This window comes from Macaca mulatta, chromosome 7 (assembly GCF_049350105.2).
Source record: "Macaca mulatta isolate MMU2019108-1 chromosome 7, T2T-MMU8v2.0, whole genome shotgun sequence".
NCBI classification, from domain to species: domain Eukaryota; kingdom Metazoa; phylum Chordata; class Mammalia; order Primates; family Cercopithecidae; genus Macaca; species Macaca mulatta.
In genome coordinates this window covers 23,683,747-23,700,460 of record NC_133412.1, presented here as the reverse complement: position 1 = coordinate 23,700,460, position 16,714 = coordinate 23,683,747, and the positions used below count along the sequence as shown (strand labels likewise).

The 16,714-nt window shown below is 35.5% G+C and overlaps 1 long non-coding RNA gene across 1 annotated transcript in view; it reads right to left on the bottom strand.

The window, feature by feature from the left end:
• LOC114679396 (uncharacterized) overlaps positions 1–198 on the bottom strand; it is a 28,068-nt gene extending 27,870 nt beyond the window's left edge. Inside the window, exon 1 of the long non-coding RNA XR_003731230.2 lies at positions 109–198. This is a non-coding gene — a long non-coding RNA (uncharacterized LOC114679396). The remainder of the gene's footprint in view (positions 1–108) is intronic.
• Between the last annotated feature and the right edge of the window lie 16,516 nt (positions 199–16,714).

Sequence of the window (16,714 nt, the reverse complement as noted above, 5' to 3'; positions counted from 1 at the left end):
TCCCATCACCAGAATATATGGGTCTTGGAACCAGAAGTTGGAAGTGGGAGAGGCCCCTCTTACTATTAGATCCAGTGAGCTAATGATTTACTTAAAAAATTTGCTTACCTTGCCCTGTGACTTTGGCTAAAGTTTTCAATTCTCAAAGACAAAATGCTCCTTTCCATCATGGGTCTCTTATCTTGGCTAACTATAAACAGGAAATAGGTTGCTGCTACAAAATGGAAAAGAGAGGAGAATGAATAGGACATATAAAATCCCCATAATTTTTTTTCTAGTGGTAAAATGTAATGGAAGACAACAGTAAATCTATATAAGCAATACCACAAGGCATTCGGATACTTTAGTGATAACAGCTTGGTCAGAGCACCCTAACAAACAGAAGTGGCTGAAAGCAAATGGAATGTAGAATTGGTGAAAAAAGAAGGAAATCGTGGCAATTAATTATTGCCTCTAGACCAACTTCAGAAATGAAGACTACAGCTCTTACTCATATTTCTTTCTTGCTCTGTGTTGTATATAATTAGAAATTTTAAGTTACTTTATTTTTCTCTCTCCCTTTCCCCTCTGTCTTATACAGTGTTCTAGGTGGTAGTAAACTTTCCAGTCTAGTCCATAATATCTGGACTTGTGACAGAACGAAAGGAGAATGAACATCAGCCAGTGATCTTCGCTTGTTGCTAGAAGCAAAAATTGTGAATTTTACTTCTGGAAAGAGAGTAATAGGCTTTATGGCTGTAGGAGAGATTTTTGCATCATTTTGCTGAAAGCACTTTTTTAAAAGTCCAAGTGTTTTTACTATAACAGATTGACATGTTCCTGGAAACCTCATGTCCTGAAAAATCATTTTCAAATAAATATAGGGCTTATTAGAAATAATAGTTTGCGACAAACACTCAAAATCTATGCCATTTGTAACCAAAGCAATAACAATCCAAATAAGTATTCCAGTCCAATTTAAAAGGAAAGATATTGTAATTCTTAACATTTTTAACTAGAGGAAACCTTGTATTGTTTTAAGAAAGTTATATATAAAAAAGGATCAAGTTCGCTAACTTATGAAGACATGGCCGAAATGCACAAATGCTGAGCAAAACCATTCAATAAGCACTTTTTGAGAACAGCACATGTCCAGAATAAAAGAGGAGGGAGTAATGTGAATGAACACCATGTATAATTATAATATTATGCTCCTCCACAGCCTTCTGTGTTCAACTGTGTGAACATTCACTCACTGTTACTTGATGGCACAAAAGATTTGTATGGTGAGAAAAATCATAAATAGATCAATGAAACTTTTGTATTGTACTGACATCATTCCCATATCAACCAATCGTGTAAGCTTATTTCTTTATAGACATACATGTTATCAAAGCAGTCTGTGTAAGTAAGGAAAGAAGAGTGCACATTGATTTGGAATAACCAAAATCAGTGATGTATTGGATATTCGTCACTGTGATGGTCATGTAGTCCAATACCATTTTTAAGTTTGGAGAACTCTACAGAAGCTGAAATTTCATATTTTAGCTGAAAATTTCAGCTTCTGTAAAATTTCATTTCCCTAGCTTCTCTTGGACCTAGAGCAAGGCACTCACCTAGGCTCACCAGCAAACAGACCCACACTGACTTTTAAAGCAAGACTCCCAATGCAAGAAAGCAGAAATGGGGAGGAACTCTTTCAGATGATGTCAGCAGTTGCAGCAAGATCAGGTTGCTTAGGGAAGCAGAGATAGAGGTCAAAGTAGCAGTCTCCAGTGCCCAATACCAGATGTATCTCCAGGACAAGACACTGGGTCTAGTGCTTGTGTTCGCCACACTGATGTTCTTGCTGCTTCTACAGCGATGTCATTTTGGACTTGTTTTTCGCTGTTTTGACCTGAGTCTGATTCTCTTGTTATTTTGTAGATTCTTTGAGTTACTTCATGTCCTCTAGTAAATTTTTTCCCACTTAACTTAGACAGCATAGCTTTTGCAGCTTGCAACTAAGAGCTTTGACTGCCACAGTCATCTGGACTCTGAAGGATTTTAGAGGAAGGGTTGTGCCTCTTATCACAAGAGTGCATACTGTTGTGCCTGGAAGGTAGAAACCACTCAATATATGCTTGTCTCATAAATAAATGAATAGATGATGTTGATATGAGAAATATATTTGCCATAAAACCAATGAGAGTCAGTAATTAAAATAATAACTAGTACATCAGACTTGGAATAGCATTAAGATACTAATATAATCCTAATAATAGGTATTCTAATAATTGTTTCTAAATATTTCTACAAATAGGAAACCTTTGCACAAACAACATAAAGTATTATTTTATCTTAGATAACCATTTGATGTTAGAAAATGAATTTTAATACATTATAAAAAAAATAAAAGTTACTACCTGTTTGGTTATTTCTTTTTTCTGCCTGATGCTAAGATGTCTGTCATAGTTACCTTCATTATGGTTTGAACTCCCCAATATATTCTGCTGCCACTTTTGGAAGTTTTTAGTAATTTATCAAACTTTAACCCTTATCAACTAAAGAATAGTGACTCCCTCATAACTGCATAACCTTAGCATTCCATGGAAAACTTATATGGACTCTAATGCTCTTAACCCTTGAAACTTATTTCTCATATTCTCATTTCTCTGGGTAAAACATCTAAAAAAATAAGAGAGTTCAGCCAGGCATGGTGGCTCACACCTGTAATTTCAGCACTTTGGGAGTCCAAGGTAGGTGGATCACTTGAAGTCAGGAGTTTGAAAACAGCCTGACCAACATGATGAAACCCTGTCTCTATTAAAAATACACAATGAGCCAGACGTGGTGGTACATGCCTGTAAACCCAGCTACTTGGGAGGCTGAGACAGGAGAATTGCTGGAACCTGGAAGGCAGAGGTTGCAGTGAGCTGAGCTCGTGCCATTGCACTCTAGCCTGGGCGACAAGAGTGAACTCCGTCTCAGTAAATGGTTAATAAATAAGTTCATGATTGTAACAGAGAGCAAGAGGAATTGGTGAGATTACAGGTTATTGAGGGTTGACATTTATGTGCAGAATTTCCTTATATTTTAATTTTGATGATTGAAAAGCAGATTGTATCTAATCTCAGATGGCTCCTGCAGTCTTCTTTCAGTATTCCAGCTGGACAAGTTTGGACAAGCATTAAGAAATCAGTATCTCAAATCTCAAACAAATGGTAAGGTAAGAAGACAGGTTAGGGAGGAATATGAAAGAAGTTGGGCTACCAGGGTACATGCTGAGCTGCTCTTAAGCTGCTCTTTTGTACTCTAGCAGATAGCAGATGCCTATATGCTCCCGAATTAGCTCTTTGTTTCACACATCACAAAAAGGAAGATGCTATTATTGTCGTTTTAATCTTGACAGCAGATAAAAGGCAAGATTGTATATAAGCAACACACTTTTCTGTAAGCTTTTTTTTCCCTCAAAAAGGTAAAGGGGGAAAATATATGCATAAATACAATATATTCATTTTGGAATTGGATAAAAAAAATCAGTGGACATCACTTTGTTCCTACCAGTGTAGGTTGGAAGGTGCTTTAGTTAAGTAATCTCCCAGGCTTCATTCTACATGTAAATGTCTTAGATTGCTATCTATCCATGAAAAATAGAGAAATGAAAGAAAGAAAAGACCTACTGTCTCCACACATGGCTGACAGTCAATTTTCTACTATACTTTTCATTTTAAAATGTGCATATTGAGATAGTTTCCAGTGCATTTCTGGAAGAGCTGTTACATTTGATCAGGTTCCATGCTGGCAAACTGCATTTTGGAGCCACCAAGGATCTCTCAATACTTTACCATCAGCTGACTAAATTGGTCTCCATTTCTATGGTTTTATACTTGAACTGATGGACATATGATCTCACACTAGTGAAGTCTAGGAGTCATTATAGACTCTGAGCAATAGCATAGGGTTCATATAAAGAGTGAAATGGGTACAAAGGCCCACTTAAGCTGACACTTATACTATAAGGGTCTTCCCAGGACTTTGGTTGGTTCCTCAGATTTGGAAATATCTGAAGGAGGCAAACTGGCTTGAAATTCTTCCTAGATATCCAAGACTACTTGGAACCAAATGCTTTTATTCTATATGCAGTAAGCTAGACACCAAGGGACACCCCAAAGAAGCACAGGTTCAGTAGCACAGGTTTGTCTGAGTGGCAGACAAAATAACTCAGAGAACTTTAGAGGACATACTGGTCTGGCTGAAGCAGAGGAGGAGAGCCTTTTTTACCCTGTCATTGTTCCATCCAGATGCTCTAGAATCCCTTTTACCCATTCTGTGTATCCAACGCAAAGGTCGTGTGTGCTTTAATTTTAATGCTTTTCACCTGCAACTGTCTTCAATGGCCTGACCTTAGCCAACTAAAACAGCTTTGCCTACAGTGCAAAGAATCAAAAATATGCAGTAATTTGCACTGCCAATACCTTCCTTCTGGGAGAAGCTAACAGTCAATGATTGACTCGTGGGAGTTTAAAAGTTCAGCCTCCTTTGAAGACAAGACAAATTTGAGGTATAATTTACACTCCAGAGCTCCCCACAGGATCAAGTGGGGTCCAGAACTCTTGTTTGCCCTCTTCCTCTTCCCTCTACTGCTTCCCCGCTTTCTTACCAGTTTTCCTGAGAACACTTCTTAGCAAATCATGTGCTTAGGAATCCTTGTCTTAAGGCTTCCTTCTGGAGAATCTGATATAATGCACCTTATTAAGGAGTTGGGACTTGCTCTGGAGCCTGAATAAGAGATAGGATTGGATTTGGAAGTGAGAAGGGAGAACAGCTCTATTACTGAGAAGGTAGAATGAACAACATAAGAAAAGGAACAAAAAGGTTTCAGTCCAAACTGGTGTGGTGTACTAGAGTACAGTGAAGGAACATTATGGCTGGATTAAAATTGGGTGGTTGTGAAGTCTGGCCTTTTAGTGTAGCCATCATGCAATATTTTGAGTATTTTACCCCATGGGTAATTTTTCACTCTTCTCCCACTCTCTCCCCTCTGGAGTCTCCATTTTCATTTTTATATCCATGTGTACCCATTGTTTTGTTTCCACTTATAAGTGAGAACATGTGGGGTGTGACTTTCTGAGTTATTTCATTTAAGATAATGACCTCCATTTCCATCCATGTTGCTACATAGATGTTCCATTCTTTTTTATGGTTGTATAGTATGCTATGTTGTATATGTACCACATTTTCTTTTTATCCAGTTCTCCATTGATGAACACTTAAGTTGATTACATATCTTTGCTACTGTAAATAATGCTGCAACAAACATATGAGTACAGGTATCTTTTTGATAGAATAATTTCGATTGCTGGATTAAATAGTAATTCTATTTTTAGTTCTTTTAAAAACCTTTGTACTGTTTTCCATAAAGGTTGTGCCAATTTATATTCTCATCAACATTGTATAAGTGTTCTCTTATCTCTGCAAACTCACCAATATCTGTTTTCTGACTTTTTAGTAACTCTCATTCTGACTGGTGTGAGATGGCATCTCACTGTAGTTTTACTTTGCATTTCTCTGATGATTAGTGATGCTGAGCATTTTTTATGTTTGTTGGCTGCTTGTATGTCAACTTTTGAGAAATGTCTGTCCATGTCCTTTGCCCACTTTTTGACAGAATTGTTTGATGCCTTTTAGATTCTGGATATTAGCCCTTTTTCAGAGCATAGTTTGCAAATATTTTTCCCATTCTGTAAATTGTCTGTTTACTTTGTTGATTGTTTCTTTTCCTGTGCAGAAGCCTTTTAGTTTAATTAAGTCCCATTTGTCTACTTTATTTTTGTTACATTTGCTTTTGAGGACTTGGTCATAAATTATTTGCTTAGGCCAGTGTCCAGAAGCATGAAACTCATGATTTAATCTGTTTTACTTTCTTCCAGAAAACCTGGGAGTCAAAATTCTAAGTACTCATCTCAAGTTGTAAAGATGTACAAAATTAATGATATTAGGAGACATAGATGAGAGAATTTCTCTTTGGGCCTTATTGCAGCCTAGAGAAGAGATTACTCTACAGTCAAGGGGCATGGTCAAATTAAAGTTTACTACATTTTTTTTTTTGTCTTGCACATAACTGGAAGTAAATGCTAAAAAGAAAATGTTATTTTAAAATAAAACTACTGTTTATTCTTTAGCAAGACAAGCAAGTACCTTCCTAAGTCTAGCCCCATGCTACATTTTAAACCTTTCTGTTTAACTACTCTTCTCTGTGCACATAATTGGTTCATCCTTAACTGAGCCCCTTGTCAGTATTTGAACATACTTTACTACTCACACACTCATGCTGCTCCTCAAAATGTCCTTCTATCCCTTCTCTGCCTGACACACTTCTGTTACATTTTTCAATACCCAGCTCAAATGTCACATTCTCTACCTTATCCTACCTTTTCAAGTAGTTTTATTTCCATCTATCTTTATGGGGTTTTGTTTGTTTTCTTTTTTTGAAATAGGGTCTCACTGTGGTGCCTAGGCTGGAGTGCAGTGGTGTGATCTTGGCTCAATGCAGCCTAGAGCTCCTGGGATCAAGCAGTCTTCCCACCTCAGTATCCCAAGTACCTGGGACCACAGGCACACACCACCATGCTCCACTAATTTTTGTATTTTTTGTAGAGATGAGGCCCCACTTCATTGCCCATGCTAGTTTTTGTGTTTTATTAGCACTTGGCATATTCTTTAATATAACACTTACATTGCCTTTAAAAGTCAACAAGTCCCTAGGATTCTAGAGAAAAATGTACTTATTTTTGTTTTGTTTCTCCTCCCTATTGTAGTGCCTGGTACACTGCTACAACTCCATAGGTATCTGTGGGTTTCGAAATGAATTGTATAAATTTGGATTAATAAAGTGAGGCCAAATTACAAAAGTTCTTGGACAGTAAACTAATCTGAATTATAGCCCGAAAATACGGTGAAACACTTAGGATTAAGAGAATAAGAAAATGTGCTGAATATTTGGGGAGACCAATAAAGCCATCATAGTCTGCTCCCTGTCTTCAGCCTCCCCTAACACACAACTAGATCTAAACAGTGATGGTGTCGTGTGTTGGTAACAGTATTAGCCAGAGGAGTGGTTGTGCAAACTGGTCAATACAATCCTGATTAAGCATTTGTTATTTCATATATTTACTAACATATTTGAGAAGTGATTTCCTGCAAGCATAATGGTTAAGAACAAGGAGTTTTAATCTGAGAGATTTAGGGTGAAATATAGACATTGCCAGTTACAACTGTGTGACTTTGGGCAAGTTATTTTCATTGGTGAAATAAAGATAAAGGCACTGACCTCATATGGTTGTTGCAAAGAACAGCATTTTGCCTCCAATAGTAGGTACTATAAATCACAATATGATTGAGGCTTTCTCTGACAAGTATACTCCATTTTATCAGGGGGATTCCCCCAGGATATCCCATTCAAAATGTGCCAGCATTAGATTATTCCATATGCAGTTAAAAATGGGAATTCCAGATTGAGGGATAAACCACGGAGGCATAAAATACATGGCATGCTCAAACAACAAGTATCATGACTCCTTCATCTACTCCTACCTCCACATCCCTTCCCACAGATTGAGGCAGCAGCTAATCTAGGCCTAAATTCCTCAAACCTCACTCTCGCCTTGAAATACTATGGGATTTCTGGGTCTCGCTGAACTATGAGAATATCCCCAAGTCACTAACTTGTTTTCAAGTGTTTTCTGCTAATGTACAGCAATATGGTAAAGTAGTTCTCCTACTTCTTTCTGATCAGAAATTTTACCTGGGATCATGGAGATCCACACCCTCGATTTCTTCAACTTTTCTTCAGCCAGCCCATTCTACACTACAAGGATTGTATCCATCCCTGCTGTAGAGGCTAACTTCACCTTGTAGGTTCTCCATCTGGAATTTCTAACTTCCCATTGCACAACGCACATCATGCACAAGTATTAATGATACATGACTGACCCCTCGGATAGAATATTTTTACCTATTCTATGCTACCCTTAATGTAGGATTCATAACATTTTATTCATACAAAAGAAACGTCTACCATACTTAATGAGAAATACATATGTTATTCAAAATCCGTAGGGATCATAGGGGCATATATGAAATGACTGTACTGTAACACATGTGTAGCATTTCACTCAAAAATTAATCACTAGTAGTTCAATCTTTATGCCCAAGATTCCTCACTTTCCACTACCAGCACTTACTCTGTCTCCTAACAATAGCTTCATCAGCTCCCCTGACCACAGTCCTATGCACCTTTCTTCCTTCCTGGCTTCTCTGTAGCATTTGCTATTTATTACTCATGTGTTTCTTTCCTTCAAACAGGCATCCTGAAACCCTCATTTAATAAAATATTTAAGTTTGTAAAAGATCCTCCAGTTACCAGGATCCACCTGCCTCAGAAAACAGACAAGGACTTGTAAATGGCACTTTTTTGAATTAACATTATTGTTTTCTGATCACACAAAAACAGATAAATAATCATGTAGGGATATTAATGGGTAAGCTGTCAAGAAGTTCAGGGACTCTATGTCAACAAGCCCCTGAGGTGTTTTTAGTCTGTTTGAATTTACTCAATTTCTCCAACTTTCTGAAAATTTTCCAAACTGATTTGGCCGTTTCCACCTATAAGTAGTTTTGTAACATGAATGGCAATATGCCTAAAACTGAATTTACCTTGTTTACCCAACTTGCTCTCCTGAACAATTCCCATTTTTAACACTTCTATTTTTCCTTACTAGTTCATGTTTGAAAGCTAAAAACAATCCTTAGCATACTTCTATACTTTTTCATATCCAGTATGACATTGGTTAATTCTTTTTCCTAAATGCCTCTCAATGTGAAGTCCTTTCCATAGTCGCTGCTAACCTATTCAAAACCCTCCATACCTTCTGCCCGAGTACTACAAACTCTGAGTCTACCATCTTGCAATTCTTCCTGCCCATCATTGATAGATGATTCTTAATATCATTTCCCTTTTGAAAAATCTCCAATGGCTCCCATTGCTTAATTGTTGAATTGGTAAGAGTTAATATCATTAATTATTGTTTAATGACTGATTCAAACAAGCAAGAAAAATGATATTTGAAGTGGGTTTGGCCCATCACAGGAATGTTGAGGTATCAATATGTTGTACACATAATTAATCATCTTCTAGAAGTACTTGGCCAAACAAGAAGAAAAATGAGAAAAAAGTATGAGAAGAGGAGGAGGAAAGAGAAGAAAAAGAATGAAAAGATAGGGGAGAAGAGGAAGGGAAGGACGGGGAGAGAACAGATGAAAGAAAGAAACTCATCTAAGGCTATTACATAATTGCCTCTTTCCAGATTGCTTACTTCCTTTGAACATCTTGATTTCTCTTTTTGTGTAAGTCCAATTTTTAAGAAAAATCAAGTTCGAAGTAAAAACAAAAAAAGTAAAATTTATAAACTAAAGAAAAAACAAATCACTTGACTTGACTTTAATGCTTTCCTGGAAAATATTAAACTAAAATAGCTCTCTCTATTCCAATTTTCCAATTTAGAAACAGGAAATAGAAAAATATTTTGTGGCTTTCTCTCATAAAAGACAGAACATTCTGTATATTTGAACCCTGCATGGCTCAGATGTGGTGCTTAACATGCCTTTTTTTTTTTCTTTTTTTAAGATTTGTTTCTGTTACCTTTGCTTATGTGTCGATTAGTATGTCAAAGAGAATATCAAGACTGATGAATGGTAGTCTGTACTTAAGGCATCTTATTGGTGCAAGAAATAGAAAGTAAACAACTTTAAAAGTGAAAAGCAAGCTCTCTCTACTAATCTGTGTTTTTAGGAGTGAATGCAGAAGCATGATTGAGAATGAAATTAATGGTCAGAATATTCTTAAACCAAAAATAATTTTGTTTTAAAGAATAAAAAGTAATAACTACTGCTGGTTTTAATATTGAGCTTGGCTCTTTAAGTCACCCAGTAAGAAATCCATCGGGATGTAGACCCTAATGTGAAGGAGTTGAGTTAAGGTCGTTTAATTAAATTTAAAGATTTTCCTACCCATGGGAAACGGCATAATTAGCTGTTTTCTAACACATTTGACCTGAAGATGCTTGAATCAGCACATAATTGAATGTATTAATAGAAGTAGCAAATTCTAATTATGAGACTTAGTTGTTGGGGTAGTGGAAAAAAGAAGTTATTCATTATTTATTCGAGAGAGTTCAAACAAGTGTAGAAGAGGGGGAGGAAAAGAGGCACTTACCAACTGTCTCAGGTCCACAATCGTGCAGCCTCACATGGTGGCTCTTAGGAGAATCGGGCAGCTGAAGATATGAGTCATTTTGTTATTCCCACGAAAGATCTCAATCTGCATGCCAGATAAATTACCACTAAAAATAGAGTGAAGCACTCACAGCAGTAAAATGTACCAGCTGGACTGATGCCTGCATCACAGATTAACTCTGATATATTGGGCTTTGGTATGTTGCTGTGATGTTTCTGAGGGCACATATATGCAAATCTACACACTAACAAGCTGTTCTCAAATGGAGTTCCACTGAGTAAGTACTTGGGTTGTGTGGTGCTTATGCAAGTTTGAGTAAGACATGGCTTCTTTTTAAAGGAAAACAAGTCTCATGAACTCTCACTCCAAAATTATTTTAATATGTTAAATACTTACACGTGTAAAAACTACGAACTTAAACATAAATTCTTATACTTATCAGCTCTTATACAATTAAAACAACAAAGCAATTTATAAAATAAACAATGAACCAGTAAAATTCAAATCAACAAATTTGTGTGACCAATGATACTATTTTGTTGATCTCCACTCAAAACCCAAGATATGATATTGGCTACTACGGCAGAGATTCTGCTGAGTTTATCATGCCCAACCCATTGTGTGCCTTGTGGTGACTCAATTCTCAATCACTCTTTTATATTTGAACTAATGCAAAACTGACCCTTTTATTATATGCCATGAGGGCATTTGGCTTTCATTTGCATTAACATGAATGACATTTAAATATTAAGCAATCCTTTTTTTCTTATTACTCCTAGATAATTAATGTAGTATTACTAATCAAAATAAACTAAAACAAATAAACTCAGATACTGAGTACACTGTATAGTATATTATTTTGCTTTCTTAGCAGATATAGAAACTACTATTTTTTTCTTCTCATTCATACATGCACTCATTCGCTCAACAAAAAAGGGTGTTTTCTATGTATTAACTATCGCAAATAATGATTATGATCAATGCTGCACAATCCCTGGTCAGGGAACATTTTTAAAACTTTAAACGTTCAGCTATAAATTATATATCCAAAGAGCTACAATTTGTGGCTATGTTAATAGGGTTAAGAAAGTACGAATGTAGCAGAGCACATCTCATTGGACTGGGAAGTGAAGCCCAATTTAAAAATAATTACAACAAAAGTAATGATGATTCTTATTACATTTCACACATACTCTTGAGTGCCTGATAGGTGCAAATCATTGGTTGGGTGTTATCTTATTGAATCTTCACAACAAACTAATGAGATAGTTATTATTTTCATCATTATATAGATAAGGCAATTGAGATGCAAAGGCATGCAATTAGTAATAGAGCTAAAACTGTAATGCAAGCAGAATAGCTCCAAAATATGAGTGTTTAATTACACTTATACATCAAAGAGTTGGTATTTGAATTGAATACTTTATAATTAACAAATAGGAATTGAGCACATACAATGTAATAAATTATATCCCATATACATTTATATGTTATAAAACTATTAATACATATTATAAATTTAATAATACTGTGGTTAATTGTATGTGATAGTTGTAACTTGGCAATGCAGGCCTGGACTTTAATCCTTATGGTAAAACTGGAAATGGAAGAAGGATGAAATATTCCTATGTATTTTATTTTATTTATTTATGTAGTCATTTGTGCCATTTACTTTAATAATCAATCAATGCCACTTTGAAAAAATTATTTTTTAATATTTCTTCTACTTCCCCTTGTAACCCTGTTAATTGGGAAATATGAAAACTTCTTAAGAAAAAAATGTATTTCTGCTCCCAGATCAAATGGTGTTTTATTTAAAAGAACAGCACAAAATATATCATTGTGTCTATCACTTCCTTCCACACTACTTGACTTTGGACTACTACGAAGAATTTGCTGGCACCCCTGAGGATCAGCACTGGCTGTACTCCTTGAAGGCCATATATAAGTATAGTGTCTGAGTAAATTTGGTGGGCTTTCTTATACAGTAGCTAGGGGCTATAATTTAACTGATGCTTGATTTTGATATAAACTCTGTAATCTAAAAGAATAACACACACATATATATACACACACACATATATATCTATATATACACACATACGTATATCCTGAGCTTGCCAAAATTCAACTTACCAACACACACATATAATAAATATAAACAGTGAGCCAGTAAAATTCAAATTAACAAATTTGTGTGATAGATACTATTTTGTTGATCTCCACTCAAAACCCAGATATACATATATATGTCGATTTCAACTTAACACACATATACGTATATACATACATATGTATCTATGTATATATACATGCATATACATATATACATGTACATATATACAAGTATATATGTATATGTACATAGATACATGTGTATATACACATATATATGTGTGTTGGTAAGTTGAAATTGAAACGTGTATATGTTGGTATGTTGAAATTTACATATATATGCTATATCTGGGTTTTGAGTGGAGATCAACAAAATAGTATCACACAAAATTGTTGATTTGAATTTTACTGGTTCATTGTTTATATTACATAAATATGTGTGTTGGTACATATATATACACACACGTACCAACATGTACATATACACACGTGGGTGTCTACATATATGTACATATATAGTACCTATGTATATATACATATATGTATGTATATACATATATCAGTCAAGTTGGTTCTTTGGTGTCTCACAGATTCCCAAGATCACTGTTTCACAAAATTTGATCTAACATTGATGGATGATGTGCCTTCATTTTATCTATTGGCCTATAACAAAGAATGTAAAAGAAATAGTGTGTTATTTCACATGGAAGTTAATATAGGTGTAATGAGGTTTTATAATGTAGTTGGCATTCTAATAACAAAACTTCATCATATTCTTTTAACTTTTAGGTTCAGGGGTACATGGGCAGGTTCGTTAAATAGGTAAATCGCATGTCACAGGGGTTTGGTGTACAGATTATTTTATCATCCAGGTAATAAGCATAGTACTTGCTAAGTAGTTTGTCAATGCTTTCCTCCTCTCACTGTCCACCCTCAAGTAGGTCCCAGTGTCTATTTCTGTCTTTGTGTCAATGTGTTCTCAATGTTTAGCTCCCACTAATAAATATGAACATGTGGTATTTGGTTTTCTGTTCCTGTGTTAATTCACTTGGGGTACTAGCCTCTAGCTGCATCCATGTTGCAGCAAAGAAAATGATATTGTACTTTCTTATGCCCACATGGTATTCCATGATGTATATATACCACTTTTTTAAATCCAGTCTACCACTGGTGAACATGTAGATTGATTCCATGTATTTGCTATTGTGAATAGTGCTGCGATGAACATACTCATGCATGTATATTAATGGTATAATGGTTCATATTACTTTGGATATCACTATAAGGGATTGCTGGTTAGAATGGTAACTCTGTTTTAAATTATTTGAGAAATCACCACACTACTTGTGACAATGGTTGAACTAAGTTACATTCCTACCAGCAGTTTATAAGTGTTTCCTTTCCCTGAACCTCACCAGCATCTATTATTTTTTGACTTTTTAATAACCATTCTGACTGGTGTGAGACAGTATCTCATTGTGGTTTTGGTTTATATTTCTAATGATTAGTGATGTTGAACATTTTTTCAAACGCTTGTTGGCTACCTGTATGTCTTATTTTGCAAAGTTTCTGTTTATGTCCTTTACCTACTTTTTAAACGGTGTTATTTGTTTTCACTTGTTAATTTAAGTTCCTTACAAATTCTAGATAGTGATCCTTATTGGATGCATAGTTTGCAAATAATTTCTCCAATTTAGTAGGTTGTCTGTTGATAGTGTCCCTTGCTGAAGCTCTTTAATTAGGTCCCATTGGTCAATTTTTGGTTTTGTTGCAATTGAGTTGGTGTGCTTATCATTAAATCTTTGTCAGGGCTGTGTCTAGAATAGTATTTCCTAGACTATCTTCCAGGGTTTTCCTAGTTTTAGGTTTTATATTTAAGCTTTAATCCATCTCGAATTGAGTTTCGAATGTGGTGTAAGAAATGGCTCCAATTTCTACATATGACTAACCAGTTATCCTACCACCATTTATTGATAGGGTGTCCTTTCCGCATTGCTTGTTTTTCCATTTGTTTGTGTCCTCTCTATTTGAACAGTGTTTTGTAATTCTCATTGTAGAGATCTTTCACCTTTCTGGATAGCTACATTCCTAAGTATTTTATTCTTTTCATGGTTATTGTGAATGAGATTTTGTTCTTGATTTCACTCACCGTGTAGATGCTGTTGATGTATAGGAATGCTACTAATTTTTATAGATAGATTTTGTATCCTGAAATGTTGCTGAAGTTGTTTATCAGATCTAGGAGCTTAAGGCAGAGACTATCAGGTTTTCTAGGTATAGAATCATATAAGCTGCAAATAGGCATAGTTTAACTTCCTCTCTTCCTATTTGGATAACTTTTATCTTTCTCCTGCTTGATAGCTCCAGTTAGGACTTCCAGGACTATGTGGAATAGTAGTGGTGAGAGAGGGCATCCTTGTGTTGTTCTGGTTTTTGAGGGGAATATTTCAGCTTTTGCCTATTTGATATGATATTGGCTGTGGGTTTTTCGTAGATGGCTCTTTTTATTTTGAAATATGTTCCTTCAATGCCAATTTGATAAGGGTTTTTATGTATGAAAGGATGTTGAATTTTATGGAAAGCCTTTCTACATCTATTCAGATGATCAAGTGATTTTTGTTTTAGTTCTGTTTGTGATGAATCACATTTATTGATTTGTGTTTATTGAACCAAACTTGCATCCCAGGGTAATGCCTATGTGATCATAGTGGATTAGCTTGTTGAAGTGCTCCTGAATTGAGTTTGCAAGTATTTATTTTGCATCTATGCTCATCAACAATATTGGCCTGAAGTTTTCTTTCTTTCATTGTGTCTCCGCCAGGTTTTGGTGTTAGAATTATGCTGGCCTCATAGAATGAATTAGGAAGGAATTCCTCTTCCTCAATTTTTTTGAATAGTTTCAGTAGAAATGGTGCCATCTCCTCTTCATCTATCTGGTAGAATTTGGCTGTGATTTCATCCTGGCCTTTTTCTGGATGGTAGGCTTTTTATTACTGTTTCAACTTCAGGACTCATTATTGGTCTGTTCAGAGATTCAGTTTCTTCCTGGTTCACTCTTGGGACATTGTAAGTTTCCAGGAATGTATCCCTTCCTTCTAGGTTTTCTAGCTTGTGTGCAGAGAGGTGTTTGTAGTAGTCTCTCAGGATGTTTTATTTCTGTAACGTCAGTGGTAATGTCCTCTTTGTCATTTCTGATTGTGTTTATTCAGATCATCTTTTTTCCTTTATTAATCTAGCTAGTGGTCTTATTTGTTCTTTAAAAAATAAACAGCTCCTGGATTCACTGATCTTCTGTTTGATTTTTGCATCTCAATTTCTATCAATTCATCTCTGATTTTGGTTATTTCTTTTCTGCTGCTAGCCTTAGGATTGGTTTTGTCTTGTTTCTCTGGTTCCTCTAAGTGTGATGTTAGGTTGTAAATTTGAGATCTTTCTAACTTTTTGATGTGGGCATTTAGTACTATAAACTTTCCTTTTAACTGTGTCCCAGAGATTCTGGTATGTTGCATCTTTGTTCTCATTTGTTTACCCAAAAGTTAATCAGGAGCAAGTTGTTTAATTTCCATGTAATTGTATGGTTTTGAGCAATTTTCTTAGTTAGTATTGATTTCTATTTTTATTGCACTGTGGTCTCAGAGTGTGATTGGTATGATTTCAATTTTCTTTGAATTTGATGAAGATTGTGTTATGGCCACTTGTGTGGTCAATTTTAGAGTATGTGCCATGTGCAGATGAGAAGAATGTATATTCTGCTGTTTGGAGTGAAGAGTTCTGTAGATGTCTTTTAGGTTCAATTGGTCAAGTGTCAAGTTAAGGTCCTGAATATCTTTGTTGGTTTTCTCCTTTGATGATCTATCTAGTACTTTCAGTGGGGTGAAGAGTCCTACTATTATTGTGTGGTTATCTAAGTCTCTTTATAGATCTCTAAGAACTTGCTTCATGAATTTGGGTGCTCCTGTTTGGGGTGTATATAAATTGAGAATAATTAGGTCTTCTTGTTGAATTGAACCCTTTACCACTGTGAAATGCCCTTTCGTTGTCTTTTTGGTCTTTGTTGGTTTAAAGTCTGTTTTGTCTGAAATTAGAATAGCAACCCTTGTTTTTTTCCTGTTTTTCATTTGCTTGGTAGATTATTTACTATCTCTTTACTTTAAGCCTATTCCCTATTCGTGTCAATGCATGGGAAAAGGTTCTCTTGAAGACAGCACACCATTGGGTCTCGCTTATTTATCCAACTTGCCACTCTGTGTCTTTTAATTCGGTATTTAGCTAATTTACTTACAAGGTTAATATTCATATGTGTGGATTTGATCCTGTCATCTTGTTAGCTGGTTATTATGCAGA